Source organism: Beta vulgaris, chromosome 6 (genome assembly GCF_026745355.1).
Source record: "Beta vulgaris subsp. vulgaris cultivar EL10 chromosome 6, EL10.2, whole genome shotgun sequence".
NCBI lineage: Eukaryota > Viridiplantae > Streptophyta > Magnoliopsida > Caryophyllales > Amaranthaceae > Beta > Beta vulgaris.
Window position 1 is genome coordinate 29,076,004 of NC_079207.1, and position 7,753 is coordinate 29,083,756.

Sequence of the window (7,753 nt, forward strand, 5' to 3'; positions counted from 1 at the left end):
CTTCATTTGGGATCTCGTTTGAGTTCCCTTTTCAATATTACTTATAATTAACTCTAAGGGATGAGAATTTTGGTGTTTCCAAGGCTTTGGATCAAATCTCCTTATTGATGTAGTTTTTTCCGGTGCTTCTTAAGGTGTTTTTTTTAATAGGAGTTTCTTAATTCTCATGTGTTCCTGCTTCTTCTTGAGTTATACCTTCTACCTATTCCCCCTGAGGATCAGACATAGGGTTATCAGGTTCAGGAACATGCTTTTTTTCTTTTCCTGCAGGGGTTAGTTCCTCATCATAGTGGCTTGACCCTTCAGGTCGAGTCAATCCAATGGCAAAATTATCATCATAACTTGGTTCCTGCAGAGAATTAGTTTCATCAAAAATTATATGGGACTCTCTTCTTCACACATTGTTTTCTTGTTGTAGACTCGGTATGCCTTGTTATTTGAAGCATATCCTAAAATATTGCTTCATCGCTTCTAGTACAAACTTTCCTAAATTGTCTTTTCCATTATTGTGTACAAAACATTTACATCTAAAAATGTGAAAGTAAGAAATATTGGGTTTTCTTCCTCTAAGGAGTTCATAAGGCGTCTTTACTGTGATTAGCCTGAACATAGCTCGATTAATGATGTAGCATGTTGTATTTACTGTCTCGACCCAAAAGCTCTTTGGAAGACTGCTTGCAATGATCATCGTTCTTCCCATGTCCTCCACAGTGTGGTTCTTTCTTTCAACTACTCCGCTTGGTTGTGGTGTTCTCGGAGCAGAGAAATTGTGATCTAGGCCTTCATTGCTAGAAAATTCATCAAAATTGGAGTTTTCAAACTCCTTACCATGGTCAGATTTTAAATGTTTTAATTTAAAACCACTTGTCCGTTGAATCTTTTTAGCAAAAGTTAAGAACTCGTTAAAGGTTTCATCTTTACTATGAAGAAAGATAACCCATGTATATCTAAAGAAATCATCAATGATAACCAATACATATTTCTTACCCGATCTACTTTGGACACGTACAGGACCACACAAGTCCATATGAAGAAGTTCCAATGGACTTTGTGTGCTTATCATTTTCTTAGATTTAAAAGAGGATCTTACTTGTTTGCCTTTTACACATGGATCACAAACACCATGGTGCATAGACTTAATTATTGGTAAACTAACTACTAAGTCTTTCTCACTTAGTTTGTGTAACAGAGACAAGCTGGCATGACCACAACGCGTATGCCATAGTAGATGATCTTCTTCAATCACACTCAAACAAGTAATATGGTTCCTAGGAACAAGGTTCGAGTCAACCATATAAGTGTTCCCTTTCCTTGTCCCCTCAAGGATCTTGACTCCTGTACTTTCATTGCTGACAACACACGACTAATTAGTAAACTTTACTGTTGACCCTAAGTTTTGAAGATGACTTAACCACAAAAGACATACTTGTATTATTTCATGTATAATGTTGCTAGGTTATTCATTGAATAACAAAGAGAATACTTGATCGAAGATTAAGATGCAGAATTAATCAAGATCGAAGTGAAGATGTTCTTAAGATGAAGAATCAAGCTTGGAATGAATATTAGAATGCATTAGGGTGTATTATATTGTTCATGTTAAGGCCGAATAAAGGAAAAGATGTTTGGTGTTGAATTCTCAAGGGAACTTAATTCTGTTCCCATGACAAGAACAGACACTGGTACAACTTAGGAACTTTAGTTGGGAACTGACTTAGAAACGAAATTAGGAACACCTAAAACGAATAAATGTTTAGCGCTTGATTAATGTTAAGCGTATAACAATAAATTAGGAATCCTAGTTTAATTTGGACTAGATCCACTATTTTAGAAATTAGTTAGGAAAAGATTTTAATTAGTTTCTTTTAATCGAAAAAGATATTATTTTATTTTTGAAATCTTATATTTTCTATTTTAAATAAAACGATTTTCTTCTTTAAATAAAATTTGATTTTTCAGGTGTATTCAAAATAAATGGAAAATATATTTTTCTTAAATTGAATAATTTTTAAATGGTTTAATTATTCCCCAAGTAACCACTTATCATGTAATTTTCACTGCTACACGTTTTAAGTGAGTTAGTGGGTTAGCTTCTTAGTTCCAAGTAAATAAATTTAATTAGTGGAGATCATGGGGTTAGTGGGATAATTAGTGAAATATTAATTCATGGCTACTTACTCTATAAATAGGCGCTTAATCCCAAGATTAATTTGTGTCTGACACAACTTAAAATCCTAAGTTGTCTAAGTGTTAGTGTCGTGTTCCCAAGAGAATTCATACTTACTATCTTTGATTTTACTCTTCCATTGTTATTAGAAAATATATTTATTTGGTTAAAGGGTTTGAGTGAACACATGTAAGTGTGAGAAAGCTTTGAGTGAAGCAAGAGAAAAGGAAAGAGAAAGGAACTTCGAGTGAAGTGTGAGAGGAACAACACTTAGTGGGAACTGGGAACTGTTGTTGGGAACTTGAGTTTAGTAACTTAGGTTGTGGCTCGAGGAATTGCTAAGTTTGTAACAGAGTTGTTGGCCTATTATAGTGGAAAGTTTGAGTTAAAACCCCTTGTGGTCAAGGTTGTTTCTTCCTATTGGGCCTAGGAAGTTTTTCCTCGCTGAAATCTCTTGTGTTCCCATTGTGTGTTCCTTAGCTAGCTTTTAATTCCGCAAAAAGTTACGCTTATTCTCTCACTATAGTTCACCCCCTTCCTCTTGTAGTGCGCATATTATACAATATTCACTATATTGCCATGATCACAAAACTGAGAAATGCTAAGTAAACTATGCTTTAAGCCCTCGACCAAAAAATACATTATTCATGGAGTGTGACCGAGACTTACCAATCTTACCAATAGTGACTATGTTTCCTATAAGATTGTCTTCGAAGGTCACAATTCCTCCATGGTAAGCTGAAAGTGAGAGAAACTTTCATTTATCGCCGGTCATATGCTTAGAACAATCGTTGTCGAGGAACCACATGTTGTTCCCCCTCACTTTAGTGTGTATTCAAAGCAGCTAGTTAGTGGTAGGAACCTAGTCCTACTTGGGTTTCTTTGTTAGACTTAAATCACTCTTAGCATTCCATACATGTTTAACAATATGGGTATTCTTCTAGATACGTTCTTCCCTGGTGGAACAATCAGACACTATGTGTCCATTGTTTCCACGGTAAGAGTATATTTTACTACTTGACAAATCAACATATTTTTTTTCTTTTTTTTCTTCTTCTTGTGGTTAAACCGAGTCCATATCTTCCTTTATTTTGATACTTTTGTATCCAGCTTATTTGATTAGGAAGCTTGTTCCTGGAAGACTCCAGTTCCTTCTTAAGTACCATGTTTTCACTTAAAACATTTCCGTAATCAAATTTTAATGTTTCAAAATCTATTACGGTACTAGTTGAAGGATATATTCCTCCAAGAACAAAGAGTTTCAACTCCGCCAATTCCATGCTCAAAAATAGTTCTCATTTTTAACCTCTTCAAATGCTTCTTGAATACTCCGATTTTTACCAAAAAGATCAAATGACCGTTTTTCATTATCGGATTTTAATGAGTTAAGCCAAATTGAATGTTTCTTAGTAACTTTTAAGGCATTTTCTACTTGTTCCTTTTTTACACAAATTGCCTTAGAGTCATCTAAGGTTTCTAGAAGTAATTTCACAAGTTGGCTTTTGTTGAGTTCTGTAAGCTCGTCTTCTATAGTGTTATAGCATACCTTGGTGTTTGACAATCCTCCTTCATCTTCAGTTTTAGCCATGAGGCATAGATGTGCAGTTTCTTCTTCTGTCTGTTCCTGCTCCTCGTCAGAATCATATTCTCCCCATGCAACAACCATGACTCGTTTCATGTCTGTTCTTTAAAAAGGTTTCCGCTGATCCTTGTTCCTTTCCTTGAATTTTCCTTTACCTTTCTTGGTTTTCCATTGAGGACACTCCTTGAATAAGTGATCAGGGCTTCCACACTTATGACAACTTAACTTAGTAGGCTTCCTTGTGACCTTCCCCTTATAGTTCTTGTTAAAGAACTTCTTGAATCTTCAAACGATCATTATGGCTACTTCGTCGTTTGTCTCTGACTCTTCTTGATCATCTATCTTGAGAGCAAGAGCCTTAAGTCTCAAAAGTTCAGCCTCGTGAGTTCCTAGATGCAATTCGTGGGTCATCAAGGAACCAACCAATTGCTCTACATTAAATGTGGTGAAACCCTTTGTCTCCAATAGAGTTATAACCTTAACCATCCACTTCTCATCTTGTGGTAGACTCCTTAGAACTTTTCGAACTTGTTCCTCTAGAGTAATGATTTTTTCAAGAGACTCAAGTTCGTTTATGATGTTCGAAAAGCGAATTAGCATGTCTTGAACAGGCTCCTTTTGTTTCATTTGAAACAATTCATACGCATATCTATCTTCGATCTTTTCACCTCGCTTGTTCCTTCATAAGAAATTTGAAATAGTTCGCACATTTGCTTTGTGGTCTTGCAGCCCATGACTCTGTTGTGTTCATGAGAACCAAGGCCACAATGGAGCAGCTTTTTAGCCATAAAGCTCATCTCCATTTTATCAAAATCATCTTTATCAAATTTTTCAAGGGGTTTAGGAATCAGCTCCCTTTTTTTTTTTTTTTTTTTTATCTTTGTAACTTCGAAATCGCCAAGTTCAATGACCCTCCATACTTGATAGTATTCTGCTTTAATGAAGATCTCCATGTGGTTCTTCTAGTATCGGTAATGCTTTCCATTGAACATGGGCGGACGTTGGGTAGAATAACCTTCATTAAGTTTTTCTCTCGTAGTGTTTATGGTGCCATGTACAAGCTCCTCAGGGTTAAATTGTAGTTGAGGGAAAATTTTGAGTTTAAATGTGCAATTAAAAGAACTTAAAAGGAAAGAGAGATCACACACAAAATTTAACATACAAGGAAAACTTCTTAGGCCGAATAGAAAGAAAAAACTTTGACCCCAAGGAATTTTGACTTAATTCTCTTATTAGAATAGGCCAAAAAACTCTATTTACAACCTATTACTGGACCCTTCTCTGTTCCACTAGGAACTTGTTCCCAGTCACTCAATTCCCCCTGAACTGATGACACTCACTTGACTTCATTCGAAGTCTTATCTTTTCTCTCTTTCTTTCTCTCACTTGATTACAAGGATATTCTGGAATTTTTCACTCACCCAAACACTAAAAATATTACAATGGAATGTATTGTAGGAGAAGAAGAAAATTACAGAAAAAACTTTCTAAGTAAATATAGAATTGTAATGCTTGAAAGTTGTAAGTTTTTCGAACAAGTATTTTCTCTTAAATATCTGTTGTAATTTCTGTTCTTCACTCCACGATCTCCATGTTGTGTTCTTGCTGAGATCTAGGGATCATGGCCCATAACTCGATGCACATCATCCATGATTTTTACAACGGTAGTTAACCTCCTCCACTAGTCATTTGTGCGCACATATCCAACAGGAAATTAGAGAAAATCTCGCTCCTGTTCCTTTCTTTGTAGGCACGGTATTAACCTGATTTTTCTCAACAAATCAACAACCAGAAAATACCTAATAACTAAGAATCTTTTTATTCAAAAGATTTTAAGTTAATAGATCCATTAAACAAACCATATAATAAACTTAAGTGTGTATAAGGTATACTATCTTGATTAGATTAAAACTCATTAATCTTTCTCTACAATATAAAATACACATTATCACGTAACAAGTAATAAAACGGTATTTTTGGAATTTTCTATTTTCGAAACAAAACTATACAAACACCTAAGTATTTGGCATCATCAAAATATGGAATACAACAGATTGCAAATTTGCTCTTTAATCCATTGATAAGCTACACCTTTGCAACAAACCATAAAAATCGAACTTTAAACTCCCACAAGGGGTGACTAATAAATCAAACTCTAAACTTCCACTAGAGAACTAACAACCCAATAATTTGATAGAAAACTCTCCACAAAGCGATAAATGAGGATTATTATTAACGAAATCTAGAAAAACAAGTGCCTAAAATTGAATTTCGGACTTACCACCATCAAAAAAGGATGATGGTATCCCCAAACTGACTAAAGACAAACTAGGGGTTTTGGGGAGAAAAAGAGAGACATCTAGGTTTTCTACCACCCTGGTTTTTTTTAGTGGAGTACCACCCCGAATTACAGGGCAATATCCTGGATTCGAATCATCATCCCAACAATATGTTGGGGCATTTACTTTTGGGTTGTTTAACCTTGTACCCAACCTCTGAGCTGGTATGCCCTGCAGGCTAGTAGCCTAGTAGGGATTGGTCTTAGGACCAATTGATTTTCTTAATAAATAAAAAAGAATTTAGTTCGATAGTTTGCAATATTATATTTTTTAGGATAATTTGTCAAAAGGAGACATTTATACTTCATAATGTTTTTGCGAGAGAGAACCTCGTATATTTTTTCCATAAACTTAAGACCTTAAAATTCAAAACTTATTTTGCGAGATACAACTTTACCCTATTTTCAGGCGTTGACTCACTAGTTTCGGCTTTGACTCACCGATTTTCGGGTTGTTATATACCACTTTTTCTATCGGACACACATGTGCTTCAGGTTGTTCCTTTTCCTACATTTCCCCCTCCATTTTCTCAACAAAAGAATGTAAAAACCCAATGCACAACATGTATAGTACACATGCATGAGATTTCAACATGTAATTTAGGCACAACCTAGCCTAACTTTTGGGCAAAAAAAGACGGGCCACTGATAACCCAACTGTGGAAATTTAGACTAGATTTTGGCACGACCTTTATATAAAAGAGTTTTAGCGTGAAAAGTTGACATGATGCTTTACCCGACCTAAGATTTTGAATAAAAAGGTTTTAGCGTGAAAAGTTGACATGACGCTTTTGCCCGACCCGAAAATTACTAAATAAGGTAATGCTTGAAATTTGCAACCTCCTCTTTTCTCTCTCACCTCACAAGCTCACACTATATTTCAAATAAATAAATAATTAGAGAAAGAAAGCTCCTCACTACAGCCATAGAGTACTTGAAGGTTTTAACTTTGACATTAATATTTTACCAACTAAACACTATTAAAAGTACCTCCCACAAAATTATTAAATACTGAACATAGTATGTCAATCAACTATTTGGACTATAACCAAAGAGACAGTAGAAATTAACTCACTCGTAATATTATTACCACTAGAATTCCATGATTCTGTTATATATGTTAAGAACTAAGAAGTGCGGTTAGGGATAGAATATGGCTTGTATGACGCATCTCAACGATTGCCACTATAGTACCTTCATAGTGAATACTGAAAACAATGAATTTTGAGTCATATGAACTTAAATATGACTTAACTTTTTTTTTTCAACAACAAAAGAAGTGTTACGCAAATAGGAGATTTTATATGCCTATACTCGTATAGGGTCTGTCAATATAAATACTATATGGGTGTAAGAAGGGGTGTGTAAATGTTGTGAGTTGAGTTCAAGCTTGAGCTAACTCAACTTTACTTATTAGCATTTCGAGTCGAGCTCACTTGATAGAGACTTGACAAAAGTTTTGACCGAGTAGATCTCGAGTAGATTGCAGTTATCTCATGTTAAAAGCTACTTTAAGGTAGAAAATATGTTGAAGTTAGGTACTTTGCTGTAGATAATTGGATTTAAACATCTCACGAGTTCTCGAGTTGAGTATCGAGTTGTTGAACTTGACTCACCAACAACTGAAGTGAGCTCGAGTTTGATTCGAGGTCACTCGAGTCGATCT